The sequence below is a fragment of the Dermacentor andersoni genome, chromosome 8 (assembly GCF_023375885.2).
Source record: "Dermacentor andersoni chromosome 8, qqDerAnde1_hic_scaffold, whole genome shotgun sequence".
In the NCBI taxonomy this organism is placed as follows: domain Eukaryota; kingdom Metazoa; phylum Arthropoda; class Arachnida; order Ixodida; family Ixodidae; genus Dermacentor; species Dermacentor andersoni.
Window position 1 is genome coordinate 129,858,745 of NC_092821.1, and position 12,338 is coordinate 129,871,082.

At 44.4% G+C, this 12,338-nt stretch overlaps 1 long non-coding RNA gene across 3 annotated transcripts; it reads left to right on the top strand.

Annotated features, from left to right (window-relative positions):
• Window positions 1-2,856: 2,856 nt before the first annotated feature.
• On the top strand, window positions 2,857-11,969 carry LOC126526070 (uncharacterized). 3 transcript variants are annotated; one of them, XR_008611216.2, is made up of 3 exons: window positions 2,857-2,966; window positions 10,031-10,151; window positions 11,006-11,968. It is a non-coding gene; the product is annotated as an uncharacterized lncRNA (long non-coding RNA). The 3 variants fall into 3 exon arrangements; XR_007598446.3 differs by lacking the exon at window positions 2,857-2,966 and adding an exon at window positions 5,621-5,813 and having other exon boundaries at window positions 11,006-11,969; XR_008611217.2 differs by lacking the exon at window positions 2,857-2,966 and adding an exon at window positions 9,181-9,275 and having other exon boundaries at window positions 11,006-11,969.
• The last annotated feature ends 369 nt before the right edge of the window (window positions 11,970-12,338 follow it).

Genomic DNA, 12,338 nt, shown 5'->3' on the forward strand with positions numbered 1-12,338 from the left:
ATTATAGGCAAACTGGAAACGATTAGGCACGGCCCTCGTCTGCTGCTGCTGTTGTTCTTGTTGTTGCCTCAAAACATGGTCACACTGGTGCCCTCGTCTTCTCTTCTGCAATGTGCGATATCTTCGTCTTTCTCTACGTGCCGCCCATTGGATGTGGCAATATTCACTCGCTAAGTTAGCATGGCTGAGTCTTTTTACATCATAGCATAGAAACAAGCCTCCTCGAGACAATGATAAGAATGGCTGAAATCACGGAAAGCTGCTGCGGGTACCACAACGCAGAAATCGAGCCTCATGCTCTCCCCATTTTGCCAGGCACTTGTTCCTGGACTCATAATAATGCTGAGGGTAGGATATATTTAAAGAAATAAATTGCATTTTATTCGCCAGCAAAGTATGGGGGCTTAGCAAGCGGAAAAGGAGCAAGCTACACCTTGTGGAGACGCTGAAAATCTCATACACAGGGCTGCCTCGTAGCGATTGACCAAAAGCAGGTGGTTTATATAACGCAGTTGGTAAAAAAAAAGAACATCATACTGAAAAACGCAAGAACCGTGATCAGCTGAGATAAAAAAATTATTCTATAAATATTTGACGCAACTTCTATATCCAGGTAGGATAGAGATGAAAGAAAGAAGTCTAAACCCGTACTTGTTATCGGCAACTGAACCCATCGTACAAATATTTCGCGCATGCGCGAATTATTTGTAACTCTAGAAATACTCAACCAAACATTTGCAAAGCTACAGCTGTAAAAAGCTGTAGCTTTTTAAATGCAGAATAGACACATTCAGAGCATTTCTCTGTGCAACTGTTGCAACAGTGAAGGTAAACGAAACTTTAAGATTTGGTGGTCATAGCTATTTCTGCTCCTGTCGACATTCCACGGTTCTGGCTGACGTATGTTGCAAGGTCAAATTATAGGTGTTGAACCATTGGCAAGCTTCCATAAAAGGAATGGCGTTGCCGAATTTCGAATCGCACAATATCCGCCCCCCACCAAACGCGGCACCTTGCACCTGCGATGACGCACCCAGCCGCGTTAACCGAGTACATATGGCCATCGGTGTTCATAACACAATGGCTATGGCGTCACGCTGCTGTGTTGGAGGTCCGGGGTTCGATTCTTGGCACGACGGCAGCATTCCGGTAAGGACGGAATGATAAAACTCTCGCTCACCATGCGCTGGCCGCACCCTAGGGAATCCCAGGTAGGCAAAATTATTCGGTTGTCTTTGAATACAGTCTGCTTCGTAATGAGGTCGCGGTTTTGGTACGTAAAATTTATTATCCTTAAAAGACTGGTACGCTGTCAATTTTCCGCTAAAGCTGGCTTAGTAGTGAAGACGCTGCCGCCTGAGCGACAATCGAGAGGTTAATCTAAAAAAAAAACTGTTCCTTTAATAACCAGACACGAGTCGAAAAATGGCACGATATCCGTAAGCTTCGCACTCATTTGCAGCAAAAATTTTACGCTCTTCGCGATGCTGGCTATATAGTCCTACGGCTAACTCCTTTAAGCGTAACATGGGGGAGAAGCAGATGTGGTATCGCAATTATATGCGCGGGTGAGGAAGTTATTGCGCCCCACAGCGGGATCAAACTACACCTCTCATGAGAAGTTGAGAGATCTCATAGTTTGGATTTATTTATGAGCTCTCCCCACCTTATCCTAACATAGTTATCTGCGCGGAAGTTTGATAGCCGTAGCTATTAAAGTTTATTTTACGTAGATTGTGTGCCTCCGTCGCAGCTATCATCATCTCGTTTATTGTCCATAAAGCTGCAAAAAAAAAAAACTTCATTAATTCCCACCTGCGACGGAATATTACCATTTTAGCCGATACGAGTCGGGGTCTTATCGGCTTTGCACACGATGTGCTTTCTGTACAACCATATAAGTGTGCTTAAAAATTTATTACTGGATAGCAAAATATGGACTCTAAAGGCGGATTTTTGCGGTCCCCTTAATGTTCTACACAAAGTTAAATCGCGATAACGCCGTCGCCGCGCTTCGTTTGCTGTATGTTCAAGTTAAAGCACGCGAGGGAAACCGACGATCGCTCCTCAATCTGGCCCGCGCGGAGAAAGCGGAGAGCAAACACGCCGCCTTCCGTCGCGCGAAAGGCCGTGGGGAGGTGCTGAGGAGGGTGGGAGGGAAGGGGAGGGGCTGGACGGCGTTGTGCTCCGGCAGTGACTGCGCGTTTAGCGACCAGGCCCGAGGGGAACTGACGATCGCGGCTCAATATCGCTCGCCAAATATACCGAGGAAAGTGGGGAGGCTGCGCGGGAAGAAGTGCGTACTTTGCACGACAGCGTGGGGTCGCGCGCTCCGTATCTTGAAAGAGGCCTGCAGACGGTTCACACCTTTGTGGGCGCTGTGATCTCGCCGCTCTTGCGTTGAAGCGATAGATTGCACGAAGGATCGCCTCGCTCGCCTTTGCTGCTGCGCTTGCTCACACTATCATCCAGCGTTCTGCGGCGAGTGTCCGCGCTCACCGACTGTGATATGTTCATGCATGCGTGTGCGTCCTGGCAACATGCGTGTCAATTCAGTTAATAAGCGAATGTTTTCGAGTTTACACGGCCAATAAGATTACTATCCTTCCTTCGTATAGCTGTCTATAAGTTTACTATCGCAATGGATGCTTCGCCTTTCGTGTAAAACTGCGCCTTTTTACGTAGGCCACTTGATGATCATACCGCCACAAGTTGCTGCAAGGTCTCTTTTGTTCCTCTGGCGAAACTTTATTAGAAGTTAGCTTTATCATTTCATTGATGAATGATGCTCTATGCGAAAAGGCAAACATTTCGCGGTTTTCTTCTTTATATTTTTGCACGCGAAGGAAGATGCATCTTTGATGCATACGAATTGACAAGGGGCCAGAAGTGAGCTTCCATTCTCCTTGCGAACGCTGGGACTACAGGTATCGTGACATCAATCATGGCTTCTTACAACGAGAAAGGTAAGCTTTCTTACTTCTATAATTACTTTCCAGGCAGTTTCTTTAAACGTAACACCAGGTATTGGCGGCAGCAAAGCTACAGTGTGATATTTTCATGATTCGCAGGCGACGTTTGCTATGGTGAGCCGCGAAACGTGCCTTAGCATTTCGTTAACGTGACTTGGTCAAAAACACTTTCTATTATGTGCCTTTAAAGTGCATTCATTGATTTCTGACAGTGTTCATCTGACGGCCGTCCCAGCCATTGCACGTTGCGTTTTGCGCAAATGGAGACGACGACTTCTTTCGTGAACACATATGTTGTCACGGCAAGAAACTGTAAAGCTGTGCTTCAATGTTTTTTTAAACGTGCCCAGTCATGCGCTGCCATGATAGAAATTTATATAATGCTATGCGTTTATGCTTCTGGAAAAAAGATGACTGGGCACGGCTAATGTGGCGCCATTGTTCATGTTGGACACAAGTGAGTACAGGTACGTGTGTGTACAATTTGTATGTGTGTGTATGTGTGTGTATGTGTGCACAATTCTACAATTTTAGATTGTTTTAATTTGTATCACGTGTACAAATATGCAGAATTACATCACTCGACGCAATTATTCAATGTCCATTAGTGCAGTGATTTCGGTTCCGACCACGTCTTGACCGATGACATCAATGTTCGATGCACTGGTGGATCTTACCCCTTGTTGTGGAGCGACCCTAATGCGCCTTATCACGGACATCAATGCGCACTTGTGGAATAACGCAGGCGCGCTATGCCTAGAATCTGAGAATGGATGTGCCAAGCGACAAGCGGTTGTATGCGTTGTTTCACCGGAGTTTTAGCGGATCTGAAAGTAACATTAGGCGCCATCTGAGTGTTCTATAGCGGCTGTGCGCTCCAAATGCAGTCATACGTCACCTTATTAGATGTGCTAGAATACGCTAGACTACACCGCCTTCTGGATTTGCCCTCGAAAACGGTTAGGTACACATCCGGAAAAAGGGGCGTATGTTGGAAAACAAGGCTTTGCGTTAACACGCTGCTAGCGAGAGCGATGCTACAAGAAAATGTAATAGGTTCTGCTTTCTTATGTGAGCCTAACACATTTTATTCGCCCTTGTCATTCTTAGGCGGTGATCTTTTAGCCAAATATGCATTCCGAGATTTACCTCATTGAGGCATAATCTCAACGTACCTTGTAACGTTGTTCTTCTGAGTAGAATTAGTGAAGTGTTCGTGCTCACCTAGCAAAACTGTGAATCAACGAGCCCATATTATCGGTTTCTTGACCATCTTTACTAGAAAAAATACGGTATGATCGGGTGGACTAATTTGTGAAACTTCCGCGATGGTTGTCTGTCCAGGCAGATAAACCCGGTCGATAATTACAGAATTGTCTAAATTTTGCATGTCTTGCTCAATCTATCTGTTTGGTCTAAGTATAAATCGCTGCATCGGTACATACCTTTCTTTCTTACCTTCGTAATTTACAATTGATCGCGCACCAGGCTAATGTATTTCTTTTCTGATTCTTGTGTTTTCTCTCCTTGACAATTTCTGCGGATTCTGCACATTTATTACGTTTTAGTGAACAGGCACGTGTCAGAAAGTGCCACTTTAGGTTTGTCACATTCGTTGGACAGATATAGAGTTCTCGGACTACAGATTGCAAGCGATTTCTTCGACCCGATTTAGTTCAAAATTGCATCCATGAAGTTTCCGTAGCAAAAAGAACTGCATGACAGTTAAAGTAATTTAAACTACTTTGATACCAGAAACCGAATAAACTTATGGAATGGAATTTATACAAAATCACATTTAGTGACGCTGTAGGAATCTCTAAATCGTTTCTCTTGCATGTAACGGATGAACCAAGTTTCAGGGCGCATTCAGTGGGCGAAAAAAGAGAAACATGCCCCGTCAACGAACGCAGCTCAGAGCTCGGTGAAAAAATAAACAAAACTAAGAAGGTTAAGAAAAAGCGCATTGCACATTGACAGCGCTTTTGAGTACTTCTGTAAACCATTGAGTTTAAGGCTTCTAAAGCGATGTTATAGGTTATGTAACTATATTTCCTTTAGGTTTGTTGTCGACTTTCTAATACCTTTTTTCTGTGAAACCGACGCGACCAGCTTGGTCGCTCAGCTTTAAGGAATTTGCGGCAGTTCGTGTGGGAGCGCCTGAAAAGCCATCATAATTGCTAAAGTGGTCGCCAAAAAAAAAAAATTCATCTCGCATCTTAGGGCCATATTGATAGTAATTCTGTTACACTTGTTTCGCCACAATACGAGGCGTCGATTAAAGTTTTTGAAAGAGCGTGTGCACAATGACTGGATGTTCTAGAGACTGGATAACGACAGCTGCCGTTACGAGGCGATAGGCATGTCACGTTCGCTCGGCGCTAGCTCGTTTTTGATGTTCTTGCCCTCTATTTGGCTCCGCTACGCCACAAGTACGGGCTTAGCAGCTCCCTCCAACGCTGTCGCTGGTCCCTGCAGTGGAAAACAGAGGGATCAGCGTCTGTTGTGGCACCTTGCTCACGAGTCTCATGGGGGCTCGTTGACTATACTGTCAGTCACGCACGTAGCAAAGCGCAACGCAGTTTTTCTGTCAAAGAAAACGCGAAGAAATTGAATTTGTAAGAACTTGCGCATATTAGCCTGCTGCAATAGGCAGAGCTGTAGCCACATGGCGAACATCTGGGGAGCGCCTACAGGTTGTCATTTATGCTAGTCGGCTGCTGACTGCGAAACCTTGGGACATGCTCTGCCCAAGAGCCATCCTGTCGGTGCTGTTGGCCCAGTTTTTGGAAACATTCGAAGGATGGGTATACACGCATGTTGTTCCCCTTACTAGCGATGGTAAGTGTGAAAAGCTCTGCTTAATCAGAATCTGCATCTTGTAGCTAAACAAATACCTGACCCGAACCGAAAATGCATGTCATGCTGAGGCTGAAGAGGAACTAATTGTAACTGTTTATCGCCCGGTTGCTTGCATTGTTTAAAATTTACCACTTCATTTCTTCGCGTATCAGAAAGGATGAGGGTTTCATGAAAGAAAACAAACTGTGATTTTTGCTAAAATAGCAGGGCATTGCAAGTTACAGACATATAGGTTGGTGACTAAGCCATGTGAGTTCCCTTTGTAGTTCCGTGTAGCTCAGAGATGAATTGATATTTTTCACTTTTCCAGATTAAAAAGTCACACTGATGACTAGCTGAACAACAAAGCGTTAAGGACAAGGTGTAGTGAAACAGTGAACATGGTTTGAAAATGTTTGTGGCCAAATATGCGACCGCTCACTGATGAAAAAGAAAAAAACAACTGATTCCTTAAGTTAACACATTAGTTCATCATCGCCTAACTAAATTTACTTCCATAAAAGTGTTGAAATGTTACATTTATGCTTGAGACAAACAGAGGTCGCAGGAAATATACACGTATACACCATAGTGACCCTTACACAAAACAAACATACCCAATGGAAAGCTTTAAGAATGGCTTTGGGTTTTTGAAATGCCGCTATACGTTGCTGAGAATGTTTCAAAAAAATCCCCGCAACAGTTACAGCTGTAAAGCGATGTGCTACCGTTTGCTATATGCTTGCAATATGGTCCTAGTAAGTGATGAAATCAGTGAAGCACCATTCAAGTGCATTAAGGAAAGAATGCACTCAGCAACACCAGGTACGTGGTTTACTAACCTATATGGCCACTTTTCGTTGGAAACAGGTTTTGCTTTAGCTGCAAAAGCGAGCTTAAGTGCTCTGTTTGCGTATTCTCAGCGGAAACTGTGCGGTGCACAATGAAGTCTTTCGGATCGAACACGCATTTTGCACTTTCTCGATGTTTAAATTTATTTTTATGCTACATTGTCACGATTCACAAGCAGCGGCCGGACAGGACACTTTAATTATAGGCAAACTGGAAACGATTAGGCATGACCCTCGTCTGCTGCTGCTATTGTTCTTGTTGTTGCCTCAAAACATGGTCACACTGGTTCCCTCGTCTTCTCTTCTGCAATATGCGATATCTTCGTCTTTCTCTAGGTGCCGCGCATTGAATGTGGCAATATGCACTCACTAAGTTAGCATGGCTGAGTCTTGTTACATCATAGTATACAAACAAGCCTCCTCGAGACAATGACAAGAATGGCTGAAATCACGGAAAGCTGCTGCGGGTACCACAACGCAGAAATTCAGCCTCATTCTTCCCCGATTTTGCCTGGACTCCTGGCCTGGACTTGTTCCTGGGCTCATAATAATGCTGAGGGTAGGATATATTTAAAGAAATAAATTGAATTTTATTCGCCAACAAAGTATGGGGGCTTAGCAAGCGAAAAAGGAGCAAGCTACACCTTGAGCAGAGCCTGAAAACCTCATACACAGGGCAGCCTCGTAGCGATTGACCGAACGAAGGCGGTTGATATAACGCACTGAGCTAAAAAAAAAAAAAACATACAGTACATCATACCGAATAACGCAAGAACCATGATCAGCTTAGATAAAAAAATTATTCTATAAAGATTTGACGCAAGTTTTATATCCAGGTAGGATAGAGATGAAAGAAAAAAGTCTACACCCGTACTTGTTACCGGCAACAGAACCCATCGTACAAATATTTCGCGCATTCGCGAACTATTTGTAACTCTAAAAATACTCTACCAAACATTTGCAAAGCTACAGATGTAAAAAGCTATAGCTTTTTAATTGCGGAATAGATACGTTCAGAGCATTTCTCTGTGCAACTGTTGCAACAGTGAAGGTAAATGAAACTAACTTTTGGTGACCATAGCTATTTCTGCTCCTGTCGACATTCCATGGTTCTGGCTGACGAATGTTGCAAGGTCAAATTATAAGTGTTGAATTATTGCCACGCTTTAATAAAAGGCATGGCGTTGTCCAATTTCGAATCGCACAATACCCGCCACCCGTCAAACGCGGCACCATACACCTGCGATGACGCACCCAGCCGCGTTAACCGAGTACATATGGCCATCGGTGTTCATAACACAATGGCTATGGCGTCACGCTGCTGTGCTGGAGGTCCGGGGTTCGATTCTTGGCACGACGGCAGCATTCCGGTAAGGACGGAATGACAAAACGCTCGCTCAGCATGCGCTGGCCGCACTCTAGAGAATCCCAGGTAGTCAAAATTATTCGGCAGTCTTTGAATACAGTCTGCCTCATAATGAGGTCGCGGTTTTAGTACGTAAAATTTATTATCCTTAAAAGACTGGTACGCCGTCAACTTTCCACTAAAGCTGGCTTAGTAGTTAAGACGCTGCCGCCTGAGCGACTATCGAGAGGTTAATCTAAAAAAAAACTGTTCCTTTAATAACGAGACGTGAGTCGAAAAATGGCATGATATCCGTGAGTGTCGAGCTCATTTACAGCAAAAATTTTACGCTGTTCGCGATGCTGGCTCCTTAAAGCTTGTACCTTTAAAGCTTGTACCCGTAACATGGGGGAGAAGCAGATGTGGTATCGCAATTGTATGCGTGGGGGAGGAAATTATTGTGCCCCACAGCGAGATCAAACTACATCTCTCATGAAAAGTTGAGAGATCTCATAGTTTGGATTTATTTATGAATTCTCACCACGTTATCCTAACCGAGTTATCTGCGCGGAAGTTTGATAGCCGGAATCATTAAAGCTTATTTTACGTAGGTTTTGTGCCATTCGTAGCAGCTATGATCATCACGTTTAATGTCCAGAAAGTTGCCAAAAAAGAAAACTTCGTTTGTAAATTCCCACCTGCGATGGAATCTTACCGTCTTACCCGATAAGAAACGGTGTCTTATCGGCTTTACACACGATGCGCTTTCTGTACAACCGTATAAGTGTGCTAAAGAATTTATTACTGGATAGCAATTGTATAGACACCCAAGACGCATTTTTGCGGTCGCCTTGGTGTTTTTCATAAAGTTAAATGACGACAACCCCTTCGCCGCGCGTTGTATGCTGTGCGTTCAAGTTAAAGCGCGCGTGGGAAACGAACGATCGCTCCTCAATCTGGCGCACGCGGAAAAAGCCGAGACCAAACGCGCCGCCTTCCGTCGCATGAAAGGGCGTGGGGGGATGGGAAGGAGGGAAGGGGGGAGGGGCTGGACGGCGTTTTGCTCCGGCAATGACTGCGCATTTCGCTACCGGGCCCAAGGGGAACTGGCAATCGCGGCTCAATATGGCGCGCCAAATATATGGCGGAAAGTGGGGAGGCTGCGCGGAAGGGAAGCGGGTGGCTTGCAGTCCGCGAACAAGTGCGTAGTTCGCACGACCCCGTGGAGTTGCGCGCGCTCCGTATCTTGAAAGGGATCTGCAGACGGTTCGTAGCTTTCTTTATTGCCTGTTTTGTAGTACTATATCAGACAACAAATGACATTTGAGAAGACCAATTAGTAACTTTTCACCACGAAGTGTCAGCCTTACTGGGCTGACTATTTAGAATTCTTTGAGCGCGGTCAAGGGTTCCACCCTTGACAGCCAGGCAGGTACACAATCTTGTGCTTTCTGAATTTCTACAAACCTGCACATGCATTCTCGAAAAAGCATTCATGCAGACCGAGCATCCGGATCACAGTGAAACGTACCTTTGTGCGCGCTGTGTTCTCGCCGCTCTTGCGTTGAATCGATAGACCGCACGAAGGATCACTACGCTCGCCATTGCTGCTGCGCTTGCTCACACCATCGTCCAGCGTTTTGCAGCGAGTGTCCATGGTCACCGAGTGTGATATGCTCATGTATGTGTGTGCGCCCTGGCAACATGCTTGTCAATTCCGTTAATAAGCGAATGTTTTCGAGTTTATACGGCCGATAAAATTACTATCCTTCCTTCGTATAGCTGTCTATAAATTTGCTATCGCAATCGATGCTTCGCCTTTCGTGCAAAACTGCGCCTTTTTATGTAGGCCACTTGATTATCATACCGGTATAAAGTTGGCGCAAGGGCTCTTTTTTTTCCTCTGGCGAAACATTATTAGCATTTAGCTCTATGATTTCATTGATGAATGATGATCTATGCCAAAAGGCAAATAAATCGTTGTTTTCTTTTTTATTATTGTTTTTTTTTTGCGCGTGAAGGAAGGTGCATTTACCATGGGATACGAATTGACAAGGGACCAGAAGTAAGCTTCCATTCTCCTTGCGAACGCTGGGACTGCAGGTATTATGACATCAATCATGGCTTCTTACAACGAGAAACGTAAGCTTTGTTACTTCGATAATTACTTGCCAGTCATTCCTTTTAAACGTAACACAAGTTATTGGCGGCAGCAAAGCTACACTGGGATGTTTTCATGATTCGCAGGCGACGTTTGCTATATTTAGCCGCGAAACGTGCCTCTGTGTTTCGTTAACGTGACTTGGTCAAATACGTTTTCTGTTATGCGCCCCTAAAGTGCATTCGTAGGTTTCTCACGGTGTTCATCTGACGGCTCTCCCAGCCCTTGCACGATGGGTTTCGCCCAAATGGAGACGACGACTTTTTTCGTGAACATATATATCATCACGGCAATAAACTGTAAAGCTGTGCTTCAGGCATTTTTTATACATGCCCAGTCATGCACAGTCATGATTGAAAGTTATATACTGCTATGTGTTTATGCCTCTGCAAAAAAATTTTGAATGGGCACGGCACCTGTGGCGCCACTGTTTATGTTGGACACAAGTGAGTCCACGTAGGACTGGTATGCTTTAAAGTGCGCAAAAGTCGAATAGTAAACTTGAAATAATTTCAACGAGCAATGCACCACGAAATTCCGCCTTTTTAACTGAAACTGCCAGTGACACCGTGCTCACTGCTTATTAGTTGAAGGATATTTTTATTGCAGTATTAAGCAGCTGTCACCGTTCGATGCAACTTATCCTTGTCGTTGTTCACAGAAACCTACGAGGAAGTGTTTTCATGAAATGGTCGATGCATTGATTGTGTGGGTGCTTTACTAACTATAAAACGTTTTTTGACTGTATATAATACATAGTGATGTTTGATAATATATCTCGTCAATATGTTGCCATCTTCAAGGAGGACGCTGATGAGTCGCCTCTCATTTACAGCTGCATCGTTGAACCGCCGAAGCCGTATCCCTGCCGAGTGAGAAAGGGCAAGGGCAGGTACCCATGGTGTTGCCCACGTAATATCTGCGAAGGAGTGCCTGAGAATGACAGCGCATACGACTGAAAGTGTCAACAACGAGCCCTTCGTAAGCGGCGCTTTAACTGGCAGCGTGACAGGGAAAGAAAAACAAGGAAATAAGACCAGAAAATAAAATAAAGCGTAGCATCTCTTAACATACAATATCAAGAAAAAAAAGTTCTGCTCGCGTATCGTTTAATCGTTTAAAAGCCGCCGCAGACTTATGTCGGCAACGAAAGAAGTGACGCAAATAATAATAATAATAATAATAGCTTTATTGCCAAACATCAAATCAGTACATTCATACAGGCCTGCCAAAGCCTTTGAATGCTTGAGCGGCAGCGCCTGGCATGCAGCAAAACCATACACGGTACATTAATAGACCAGTTATAAGCAGCCAACTCACCTATAGAACACCAAAAAAGGTTTTTAGAATTTATACAGTGTCTATGAAAAGAATTTTCATTGAGCATAATGAAACACAGAAGTACAGCAATGCGTGTGAACAAAAATTACCATGAGATAATGCATGACCATATACCAGACTGACCGTCATGGTGCAAAGCAATTGCACAGTCGCATGCACGAACACAAGCAATAACGGTAAATAAACGGAACAAGTACGCCTTTACGAACAGATACGCCTTAGCAGTCTCTTTAACTTATATTTCGTTTTTGCACAGAAGGTGCTGTGCGGTAATTTATTGAAGTAGGTGGGCACATAATAGGCCCGAGCTCTAGTGCCGCACCTTGTGGAACAACGTGGCCTCCTAAAGGGGTCCCTGGGCCTTAAGCATCGGGAAGCTGTGTACGGAACTAGGAATTGACTGGACCAGAAGTGTTTTAAAACAACCGTTTGCATTAAAAGATGGTTGAAATTCGGCATCGAAAGTACTTTGAAACTGTCTGCGTCAGCATTCAGGCTCAGACCATAAGATATGTTTTTTAAGAGGGAGTGCAGTACCGCATTTATTCTGTTGTGCCAGTGGACAGCACAGTGCCCGTAAATTGTTATTCCATACCGGAGTAGACTAACGTAAAGCATGTGTTATTGTTTTCCTTACTGATAAGGGCATGTGGTATCTTATATTGTACAGTAGACAGGATACGGCGCCAAGTTTTTTACAAACGTAAGCAACGTGGCTGTTCCACATAAAACGCAGGAAGAGCACCCTGTGCAGAACTCGCTGTTTATGAGGCGACAAAGTGGCCATAACATTTTTGAGCATGTCGGAGGGACGATTGAAAACTGAT